Source organism: Lithobates pipiens, unplaced genomic scaffold (assembly GCF_037356315.1).
Source record: "Lithobates pipiens isolate NorthernLeopardFrog02 unplaced genomic scaffold, aLitPip1_a1.2 Scaffold_8, whole genome shotgun sequence".
NCBI classification, from domain to species: domain Eukaryota; kingdom Metazoa; phylum Chordata; class Amphibia; order Anura; family Ranidae; genus Lithobates; species Lithobates pipiens.
In genome coordinates, this window is record NW_027507903.1 from 406,407,036 (window position 1) to 406,419,228 (window position 12,193).

Consider the following 12,193-nt stretch of genomic DNA (forward strand, 5'->3'; position numbering starts at 1 on the left):
CCATGGCATGCCTATATAAGTGGGAGCAGGCCCTGGGTGTATATACCCCTGAACACATGGCAGCTCATATGGTCACCAGCCTCTAAGAGCTCCATCTGTACGCTCTATAAAGAGAATCAATATAAGATTCTATTTCATTGATATCAGACTCCTGACCTGCTCCACTCCATATACCCCTCAGCCGACCCCCGGTGTTGGCGATGCTGTAAGGATAGGGGGACGCTATTTCATATCTATTGGACCTGCCCTCTACTCACCCCCTATTGGCAGACAGTACACTCCCTGCTTCAATGCATCTTCGAGACTGAGGTGCCCTTCAATCTGAAAAATTTTCTTCTGGGCCTCCCTCCTGCCTCCTTCTCTAAACTGTCAAAAAAGCTCTTAGTCCACGTGCTAACTGCAGCGCTGTGTTTGGTGGCCCTAATGTGGAAAAAGAGGGAACCCCCCTCACTATTCAAGCTGCACTCCAGGATCAGAGATGTTAAAAGAATGGAGTATCTGATGGCCTCACTAAATAACACTCTTGATAAACATAACAGTATGGGAGCCCTGGGTAACCGCGTAGGAATACAGAGTGATACTCGGACACTTGAAGTGACGTCCTGAGCATGAGCACGGCGCTCATTATGTTTTGCATGTTGTTTTGTTGTATAATGTGAGTACCTAATAAGCTTTACTTTTAATAAATTGGAATGAGTTTTTCATACCTCACTATTTGGAGACCCTTTCTTTCTCTTATGGTACTCTATCGCTGGAGTGTCTATTGGAAATCCTACTGAGCCTATGTAAACCCTCCACAGAGCACAGTGTGCTGGATATATTTATGCTGTTTGCCTTACAGCAGTAAGGTAAGGAGATGCTGCACCTAAACGTCTGTGGGCACTGTGAAGTTGCAAGATCTTCCTGGCACCATCTGTGGCATCTAATAATTTTCACGGACTCTGTAACCTTTCAGTGGTACGCTTCCTCTATGTGCGCTACCTACTAGCACTGTGGTTACATATTGAGTTGGACACTTTCAAAGATTCACATGTGTGGCACCTATGCACTTTAATAACGTGAATTTGACCTGCAGCAAATGTCTTTATTCTAGTGTGTTTTGACACATTTGCACTATATTATATTTCTCTGTTTATTTTTACAAGTTTTGCACTTTTGTGACACGTATGCACTTTATGTTTTAGTAGGCTGTACCAATTCGTTTGTTTATGGCACGTATGCACTTCATTATTTGTATGCATTGCTGATTTATTTTAGATACATATGTGGATGTTTAGTATATACTTGGAGCACACCATCATATATTGATTTTTCTTTTGTTCTTTTGGGGGGGGGTTGTACCCCTGTTGGTGGTTTGCGGAAACCAATCATTTAATTTTCATTTTCACTTTAGTAGCGTGGGGATACTTTATATACCTGTATTTTCCTGTATATTATGTTGCAATTTATTTTCTTCTCGAAAATCAATAGAAATTGTTAGTTCTCAAAAAAAAGTATCTTGCCTGCACAACCTAGGTTGATTTATGTTAAACCACTGACACTTAGGCTAAAATTGGCACATAATGTCATTAATCCCCCCAAGAAGGTATTCGCTTTTCTAGATCAAAAAGTTTTTTTTTTCATTTGTCCCAAATGTGTGATGATAGGATAGCACCAGTTCTCAAAAAGGATATCGGGGAACTGGAGAAAGTGCAGAGAAGGGCAACCAAACTGATAAGAGGCATGGAGCAACTCAGCTATGAGGAAAGATTAGAGGAACTGAATTTATTCACTCTTGATAAGAGGAGATTAAGGGGGGATTTGATCAACATGTACAAATATATAAGGGGTCCATATAGGGAACTTGGTGTCAAGTTATTCACTTTAAAGTCAACAAAGAGGACAAGGGGGCACTCTTTACGTCTAGAGGAGAAGAGATTTCATCTCCAAATACGGAAAGGTTTCTTCACAGTAAGAGCTGTGAAAATGTGGAATAGACTCCCTGCAGAGGTGGTTATGGCCAGCTCAGTGGATTGCTTTAAGAAAGGCCTGGATTATTTCCTAAGTGTACGTAATATAACTGGGTACTAAAATTTATAGGTAAAGTTGATCCGGGGAAAATCCGATTGCCTCTCGGGGATCAGGAAGGAATTTTTTCCCCTGCTTTAGCAAATTGGATCATGCTCTGCTGGGGTTTTTTGCCTTCCTCTGGATCAACTGTGGGTATAGAATTGGGTATATGGGCTGGTATATGTATATATATATATATATGTATGTGTATGTGTATATATATATATATATATATATATATATATATATATATATATATATATATATATATATATATAGTATGTATATATATTTTTTTTTTTGGTTGAACTGGATGTGTCTTTTTTCAACCTGACTAACTATGTAACTATGTAACTATGTGTAAGACTTCTAAACATAAGTAAAGGAAAACTACCCACTTTAGGTCCTATTCTCAGGGTAGGTCATTTGAAATTAAAAAAAAGCATCACTTGTGGGAGCACACATGTCACATACCTTTTGTCCTGTCCCTAAGGTCTTCAGTATGTGGGGAGGACCATAAGGAAATTAGGGATCAGGCTCAGGAAGTATGTTAATAGAATCAAAAAGGATTTAAGCATCACAGTCTGTCCAATCATTTCAGATTGTTCCATAATGGGGATCCAAGGGGCCCTACTTTCTGTGGGATAGATTGGGTGGAGGAGCATTGGAGAGGATCCAATCTTAAGAGATCTATCTGACAGAATGAGACCCAATGGATACATAGGCTTCAAACTTTGAGTCCCCATGGCCTCAACATTGAGTTGGATCTCAATTGCTTCCTGTCCAATTGGTAATATTATTTAAGAGGTGTTTTTTCAAATAAATTGTCTAGAGATATATATTATTTTAATTAATTTTTTTATTTTTAATTAATTTTTAATTTTCACTTCTATTTTTATTTTATTTTTATATCCATTTGTATGTTTATTTTTATTTCATTTTATTTTTATTTCCATTTTTATTTTATTTTTTATTTTTTATCAATAACGTTTTATTGAAAGATATTCGACATACAGTTGAAGTGCAAGGGTCTTCCAATCAACAATACAAAACTTTCAAATGGAAAATACATGGATCAGCTAATTTTTCAAGTACTGTGTCACTATCTATCCACAGACCATGTTCTAGTATACACTTCTCAAGATTGTCCAGCGCAGGATATATATACAACCTATGCAACCACAGTCAAACGTATCATCCTGCCGGCATAATAAGTGGTCACATGGGTCCCTGGAGGATACCCATGGACAGGGATAGATGAGAGAAGAAAGTAGGAGACAGAGGGAGAGAGGAAAAAAAAAAAAGGGGGAAAAGAAAAGGGGAGGGGGGGGGGGGGGAGATGGAAGTCTCAACCAACATCAGCGAATACCTGGTTTTGGATTACTAGGATCCTCTTGGCAGTGCCACAGTTCCCAAATCAGGTTGTGTGCGTCCAGGCGGTCCTGCAGCCTCGCTGTCATCTTCTCCATTGTCTCTACCTCCCTAATCCTAGCATACAGCGCTCCCTCCAGTGGAGGGGTCCGGCGCTTCCAGTTCAATGCCACTAGGCAGCGAGCTGCCGTGAGAATGTGCCTGACCAGTTTCCCCTGAGGGGCCGGGATTTTCAGGGGTGACAGCCCTAGCAGGAAAAATTTAGGGGTGAGGGGGACGTCCCTCTCTAAGAGGTGAGTCAGGAGTTGACGCACTGACTCCCAGTAGGGTACTATCAGTGGACATTCCCAGTATATGTGATACAATGTTCCCCTGTCTCCCAGGCATCTCCAGCAGCGATCCGAGCTTGCCGGATGGATGGCGTGGATCACATCATGGGTCATGTACCAGAAGTAGAGTATTTTATAAATATTTTCTTTATAGAGCGTGCATATCGAAGACTTGGATGCCTGAATCCAGATGACCCTCCATTGGTCCACGGGTATCTCCTCACCCAGTGCCTTTTCCCACTTAAGCATATATTTATGCTTGCCCGCTGAGATAATGGGCCTGTCATTCAGTATTTTATAGATGTCCGAGATCAGACCTTTTTGGGTCGAGCCTGCCAAGATGAGGTTTTCAAAGGGGGTCGGAGTGGAGAATTGCAGGCTCGGTGCAAATGTCAAGGCATAGTGTCGGATTTGGAGATACCCGTAGAAAACCTGCTTCGGGAGATCAAATTTGGACTGTAAGTCTGCAAAGGAACGCAGTTTACAGGTGCAAGGATCTACCAGATGGCCATAATGGAAAAGGTTTCTTGTGGTCCATGGTGAGGACATCCGATGAGTCAGGCTATCTGGCAGTTTGGGATTACAGGCAAACGAGGTCAGGAGCGAGCTTTCCGATGATAGCTCATGTTGCCGTGACAGTGCACGCCAGAGCTTTCGGAGTAGTGCCATCGGGCCTAGAAGCCGTGTGGATTCTACCTCCGCGTTCGCATTCCATAGCAGACTGTTGGGGTGTATTGGGGCGAGCCATAACTTCTCTATCTCGGTCCATTTATTATATGTCCGGAGTGTAATCCAAGAGGTTACTGCCCTTAGTTGTGCCGCCTGGTAATACTTAGTGAGGTTAGGGAAAGTCAGGCCGCCATCCAATCGGGCCGCCTGCAATACAGAGCGTGGGATGCCTTCTGTAGTTCCAAGTGAAGTTCAGTAAGTCAGCTTGTAAGTGATTCAGTTGGCCGTAGGGGACTGGTATGGGTAGGGTCTGGAAGAGGTATAATAGCTTCGGGAGGATCGTCATCTTTATAGACGCGATCCTCCCAAGGAGTGAGAGATGGTGTTTTTTCCACTGTTGGAGGAGGGTTCTAATGTTATGGAGAAGGGGAGGAAAGTTTGCCTGATAGAGCGTGGAATACTGCGGGGTGATATAAGTCCCTAGGTACTGCAGTGCCTTACTCCTCCAGCTGTAGGGGAAGTTGGCTTTGAGACGTGCTACCTCCTCTACCGGGTTGTTAATTGGGAGTGCCATTGACTTAGAGGTATTTATTTTATATCCCGACAGGGCCCCATAGCGTTCCAGTTCCCTGTGAAGGTTAGGGAGGGAGGTTCTGGGTTGTATCAGCGAGAGTATAACATCGTCTGCAAACAGGGAGATTTTAAACTCCCTGTCTCGCACCATTATGCCCTTAATGTCCGGGTTTTTCCGGATAGTGGCCGCCAGGGGCTCGACACATAATGCGAAGAGCAGGGGCGAGAGCGGACATCCCTGTCTGGTGCCATTCTGTACAGGTAGTGGGGTAGAGAGGGCAAAGGGGAGCTTGACCTGCGACGTAGGGTTCAGGTATAGGTGCTGGATAGCCCTAAAAAAGGGTCCTCTGATCCCTATGTGGCGAAGTGTGGCGAACAGGAAGGGCCACCCCAGGCGGTCAAACGCCTTCTCCGCGTCCAGACCCAACAGCAAGGCCTGGCCTCCCTCCCTGTTCACCACCTCCACCAAATCTATGATCTTCCTGGTATTATCCCCTGCTTGGCGCATGGGGACAAAGCCTACCTGATCTTTATGGATCAGAGACGGAAGGACCATGCTTAAGCGCAGAGATAGGAGTTTGGTAAAGATTTTGAGGTCAGAGTTCAGCAGGGTTATTGGTCTATAACTGGCACACATGGCGGGGTCCTTCCCTGGTGTCACGTACCTGGTTAGAGAGCCCAAGCGTGCAGGGAGCGGCGCCTCGTAAGCCCCGGCTCGAGAGCCCCTGGAGATGGGAACAGGGATTCAGGAGTCCGGAGGGCACAAGTGCCAGACTGATCAGCTGGTAGAGAAGACCGGAGCAGATGGTGGACCGGAGCAGAGGGTGCGACCAGCGCAGGATGCTGGACAGGAACCGCTGGACGGCTGGCACAGGTGAGCAGGCAGGAGCTGCGGAAGTAGCAGTCAGAGCAGGTCCGTAGGCAGGCTGGCAGGAGTAGTCAGGGACGAGCTGGGTCGGCAACAATTGGGCAGCAGAGGTACAAGGCAGAAGGCAGAAGCGTAGTCAGTCAGGCAAAGGGTCAGAGGCAGGCGGCAAACAGGCAAAGTCCAGGAACAGGCCGGGTACAGAGTCAGGAACACACGAACAGGAACAGATAGCAGGAGTCACGGGAAAGCTGCAGACGGGACAGCACAGAGCAGCAGGAGCAGGTCCCTTAAGTAGGCAACTGGGCGCCAAGAACGGTCGCACGGTACGTCTACGTATCCCCGCGGGTGACCGTGCTCCCGTTCGTGACCCCGCGTACCCGCGTACGCCCGTTCGGCTCGTCGCGCACCCGCGTGCGCCCGCTCGTGTCAGCGCGCACCCGCGTGCGCCTGTTGGGGACTATGTGCACTCGCGTGCGCTCGTTAGCGCCAACCCGCGTCCGAAGGCACAGACGATCCCCTCGTACCGGGAACCTGCGGGTAAGTCTTACTTGGGTGACCGGGGTGGTGGAACGACCGTGACATTGCCCCCCCCCAAGGGGCAACCTCCGGATGCCCAACTGTGCCATCTTATCAGGGTGAGTTCTTTTGAAGGCCTGGATTAGTCTTTTGGCATGCAGATTGGACTCTGGTTCCCATGAATTCTCCTCAGGGCCATATCCCCTCCATTTAACCAGAAACTGGGTCTGGTTACGTCTCCTCCTGCAATCCAAGATAGCTTCAACCTCGAATTCCAATTCCCCATCAATCATCACGGGTTCTGGGGGGTTGGTACTCCGGTCGGCAAAGGGGTCCGGAACCGCGGGCTTGAGTAATGAAACGTGAAAAACCGGGTGGATCCGGAATGACCCCGGGAGTTTCAGCTCAAAGGCTACTTCATTTAGTTTCCTCAGAATGGGGAATGGACCCACAAACTTCGGGCCCAGCTTCCTGGAAGGACAGGCCAACTTCAAGTTTAGCGTAGACAGCCAGACCTGGTCCCCGACCTGGAGGTTAAGCTCGCCCCTTCTCTTCCTATCGAAGACTTCCTTATAGTGTTCCTGGGTTTTAGCCAGCGTTTCTTGAAGAATCCTGTTATTATTCCTGAAGAAGTTAAGGTCCTCCTGGACCGCCGGTACCGAACACTCAGGAAGATTACTGGGCAGAAAAAGTGGATGGAAACCGAAGTTTGCAAAGAAGGGGGACTGTTTGGTGGCCGAATGGACGGAATTATTATATGCAAATTCCGCTAAAGGTAGAAGCGATACCCAATCGTCCTGGGAGAAGGAAGAGAAGCAACGCAGATACTGCTCCAGCGTTTGGTTGGTTCTCTCGGTCTGGCCGTTAGTTTGAGGGTGGTAGGCCGAAGATAGGCGAAGCTCGATTTTCAGGGCCCCACAGAGAGCCTTCCAAAACCTGGACGTGAATTGAACACCCCTGTCAGAGGTGATGTCAGCAGGAATGCCGTGGAGCCTTACTACTTCTTTAATAAAAGTCCTGGCCATCTCTGTAGCCGATGGAGTCCCCTTCATGGGTAAGAAGTGAGCCATTTTAGTAAATCTGTCCACTACCACCAGGATCGAGGAAAAGTCTTCAGAGGGAGGCAGTTCTACGATAAAATCCATGGATATCATTTTCCACGGCCTATCCGGGATGGGTAATGGTCTCAGCAAGCCCCAAACCTTCGACTTACTCCCCTTATTCCTAATGCAGGTGGTACACGCTTCCACATATTCCCTGCAGTGTTTCTTCATCTGGGGCCACCAAAACGTACGTTGAAGTAAGTCTAAGGTTTTGAATGCTCCAAAGTGACCGGCCAATGGGTGGTCATGGCAGGAGCTGAGGACCGCAGTACGTAACTCCTGGGGGACAAAGATTCTATCCTGGTGCCAGAGAAGACCGTCCTTGGGGGTTAAAGAGGTGTCAGAAGATAGAGCCGGATCACTGGAGGCCTGTTTAATTCGGGACAAGAGATCTTCATGGAGCAGGAGAAAGTTTCCTGGGGGAAGAATGGTGTCTGGCGTAGGAGATAACACTGGCTCATTGTACATCCGGGAAAGGGCATCAGGCTTCACATTCTTCGACCCGGGCCTGTACGTGATATGGAACACGAACCTGGAAAAGAAAAGTGCCCACCGGGCCTGTCTTGGCTTCAGTCGTTTGGCAGACTTAAGATACTCCAGGTTCTTGTGGTCCGTATAAACCAGGATCGGGTGGGAAGCACCTTCAAGGAGGTAGCGCCATTCCTCCAACGCCGCCTTGATTGCCAGTAATTCCCGGTCTCCGACGTCATAGTTCCGCTCAGCTTCTGAGAGTTTGCGGGAGAAAAAGGCCACTGGGTACAAAAGAGACTTAGGCCCCTGTCTCTGGGATAATACCGCCCCAACGGCTACTTCCGAGGCATCCACCTCCAGGATATAGGGCAGCGTAGCGTCAGGGTGTCTCAGGATCGAAGCTGAAACAAATAGTTTCTTCAGGGTTTCAAAGGCTTCTTGCGCCTTGGGAGTCCATAGGAATTTTTGACCCTGTTTGGTCAGCTCCGTGATGGGGGAGATAATAGATGAAAATCCTCTGATAAACTTTCTGTAGAAATTGGCGAATCCCACGAACCGTTGGACTCCTTTCCGGTCCGAGGGAGCGGGCCAGTCTAGGATGGCTGAGACTTTCTGGGGATCCATTTCTATTCCATCTACGGAGATGATCAAGCCCAAGAATTGAATGCTCTGTTGCTCGAAGACGCACTTCTCCGGTTTGGCGTACAGGCCATGGAGACGGAGACGAGCCAGGACAATCTTCACATGCTCCCGGTGTTCGGCTAAGGAGGAAGAAAAGATTAGTATATCGTCAAGGTATATAACAACAAACAGGTCTAAGTACTCTCTGAAGACATCATTGACGAAATGCTGGAATGTAGCAGGGGCATTACAGAGTCCAAAGGGCATGACGAGATACTCATAATGCCCGAAGCGGGTACGAAAGGCGGTCTTCCACTCATCGCCTTTGCGGATACGGACCAGGTTGTAGGCGCCCCGCAGATCCAGTTTGGAGAACACCTTAGCCGACCCCAGTCTCTGGAACAATTCAGGCACCAACGGTAGAGGATAGCGGTTTTTCACAGTAACCTTATTGAGTGCCCGGTAGTCTACGCATGGTCGTAGGGAGTGGTCCTTCTTCTGGACGAAGAAAATCCCTGCACCTGCCGGGGAAGTGGAAGGTTGGATAAAGCCCTTCTTTAAATTATCGTCCAAGTAAGTCTTTAGAGCTCCCAGCTCGGTCTCAGATAGGGGAAAGATTCTCCCGAAGGGAATCTCTGCTCCCGGAAGCAAGTCTATCGGGCAATCATATAGTCTGTGGGGAGGTAGAGTCTCTGCGCCCTTCTTACTAAAAACATCCAGAAATTGGTGATAGACTTCGGGCACTGCCAGTCGGGTTTCGGTGTCTGTCTCCAAACAGAGCAGAGAAGGAGGGTCCGTCTTGATGGCTGGAAGGCAATTCTGATGACAGTAGGCCGATGGAAACTCGATTTTTCCCGTGAACCAGTTTATCAGGGGATTGTGGGCCTTCAACCAGGGTATGCCAAGGATTATGGGAAAGAGGGGAGACTCGATAATGTCCAGACACAGGTGCTCCTGGTGGTTCCCCGTGATGGTGGCAAGAAGGGGAGATGTTTCCTGGGTTACAGGTCCAGATCTCAGAGAGGAACCGTCGGCCAAATAGATAGGAAGTTCCTTGGCCCTGGGCCGAAGGGGAATGTTGTTCTTCAGGGCGAAGGATAGGTCCATAAAACCGCTACAGGCCCCAGAGTCAATGATCGCGTTGACGCGGATAGTCTTGCCGGAGAGCTGTAAAAGAAGAGGCACAGCCAGGTGAGAGATGGTACTGGTACTAGGCGTAGTAGGAGGAGAGGCGGGAGGAATAAGCAGGCACTTACGCGACTTGGCGGGGCAAGTGCGAACATAATGTCCAGATCCTCCGCAGTAGAGGCACAGGTTACCAGATCTTCGGCGTTGGCGCTCTTCGGGGGTCAGAGGTGAACGTAGTAATCCCAGCTGCATGGGTTCCGATGAATCCGGAGAAGAAGGCTCAGGAAGAACCGGTGGATTGGCGCTTGGAACCCGTGGCATCATCCAGACTGGGCGCGAGGTGGAAGAAGAGCGCTCCAGACGACGCTCTCTTAACCGCCTATCGATCTGGACAGAGAGGTCGATGAGCGCTTCCAGGGTCTCAGGAGTTCCTACACGGGCCAGTTCGTCTTTCAAGGCTTCCGAGAGTCCCATGCGGAACTGGTAACGGAGAGCTGAGCTGTTCCACTCTGTGTCGGCGCTCCAGCGCCTGAACTCAGACACATAGTCCTCTACTGGCCTGCGGCCTTGCTGGAGTGCATGCAAAGCTGCTTCTGCGGTGGCTGCGAGCTGGGGATCCTCGTAAAGACGAGACATGGCTTGAAAGAAGACATCTAAGGAGTCCAGACAGGGGTCTTTTCGTTCAAGGAGGCGATGTGCCCAGGCCTGGGGTTCGTCGGTAAGTAAGGAGATAACGAACCCTACTTTCGTAGCTTCAAGAGAAAAGGTCCGGGGCTGAAGAGCGAAGAAGAGCTCGCAGGAATTCCGGAAGGCCCTAAATTTATTCCGGTTACCGGAAAAACGGTCTGGTGTAGGGACCCTTGGCTCTGGCGGCAACATGACCACTGAAGGGGGACCTGGAGATCCCGAGGCAACTGGAGCTGCAGCAGATAGGGCTTGAACCCGTTCCTCCAAACGACCATAACCCTCTTGCAGGTTCTTCACGGCCTGGGTGAGGCCGGCTAGATGGTGGCACAGTTCATCCATCGGAGACGCTCCCTGCGAGGGCTCGGACATGGCTGTCCCGTACTGTCACGTACCTGGTTAGAGAGCCCAAGCGTGCAGGGAGCGGCGCCTCGTAAGCCCCGGCTCGAGAGCCCCTGGAGATGGGAACAGGGATTCAGGAGTCCGGAGGGCACAAGTGCCAGACTGATCAGCTGGTAGAGAAGACCGGAGCAGATGGTGGACCGGAGCAGAGGGTGCGACCAGCGCAGGATGCTGGACAGGAACCGCTGGACGGCTGGCACAGGTGAGCAGGCAGGAGCTGCGGAAGTAGCAGTCAGAGCAGGTCCGTAGGCAGGCTGGCAGGAGTAGTCAGGGACGAGCTGGGTCGGCAACAATTGGGCAGCAGAGGTACAAGGCAGAAGGCAGAAGCGTAGTCAGTCAGGCAAAGGGTCAGAGGCAGGCGGCAAACAGGCAAAGTCCAGGAACAGGCCGGGTACAGAGTCAGGAACACACGAACAGGAACAGATAGCAGGAGTCACGGGAAAGCTGCAGACGGGACAGCACAGAGCAGCAGGAGCAGGTCCCTTAAGTAGGCAACTGGGCGCCAAGAACGGTCGCACGGTACGTCTACGTATCCCCGCGGGTGACCGTGCTCCCGTTCGTGACCCCGCGTACCCGCGTACGCCCGTTCGGCTCGTCGCGCACCCGCGTGCGCCCGCTCGTGTCAGCGCGCACCCGCGTGCGCCTGTTGGGGACTATGTGCACTCGCGTGCGCTCGTTAGCGCCAACCCGCGTCCGAAGGCACAGACGATCCCCTCGTACCGGGAACCTGCGGGTAAGTCTTACTTGGGTGACCGGGGTGGTGGAACGACCGTGACACCTGGTTTAGGGATTACCGTAATGAAGGAGCTCTGCATATCCCGTGGGATCGGGGTATCCTGCAGGAATGCATTAAACAGCCTGCACATAGTGGGGAGCAGGGGCGGAAGGAATTCCTTGTAATACTCATACGGAAAACCGTCCGGGCCTGGGGCTTTACGATTAGGTAGGGATTTGACGGTCTGCTCTATTTCCTCCTGTGTAATCGGGGAGTTTAAGGAGTCTAAATCTGTTGTTTGGAGCTTTGATATTCCACTATGGTCTAGGTACTGCTGCATTCGCGCGGCAAGGTCGGGCGAGGGGGGATTGGCCTGAATGTCGTGATTATTGTAAAGGGTCCTATAGAAGTCTGCAAAGGATTGGGCTATGTCCCTAGGGTGAGAGACCAATCGGCCCGATCTGTCCTGAATCTGGTGTGGGGTCGACATTAAAGCGTTGTCCCTCAACTTTCTCGCCAAGAGTGTATGGGCCTTATTACCCTTATCCGATCCGACCATAAAATTGGTAGAATCTGCGCTGTGTGGGCCATGCACAGGGTAGCACTATTGACAAATAGGTAATCAATGCGGGAGTGGGTGCGGTGGGGGGCCGAATAGAATGTGTACTGTCGATCGCCAGGATGGAGGGCCCGC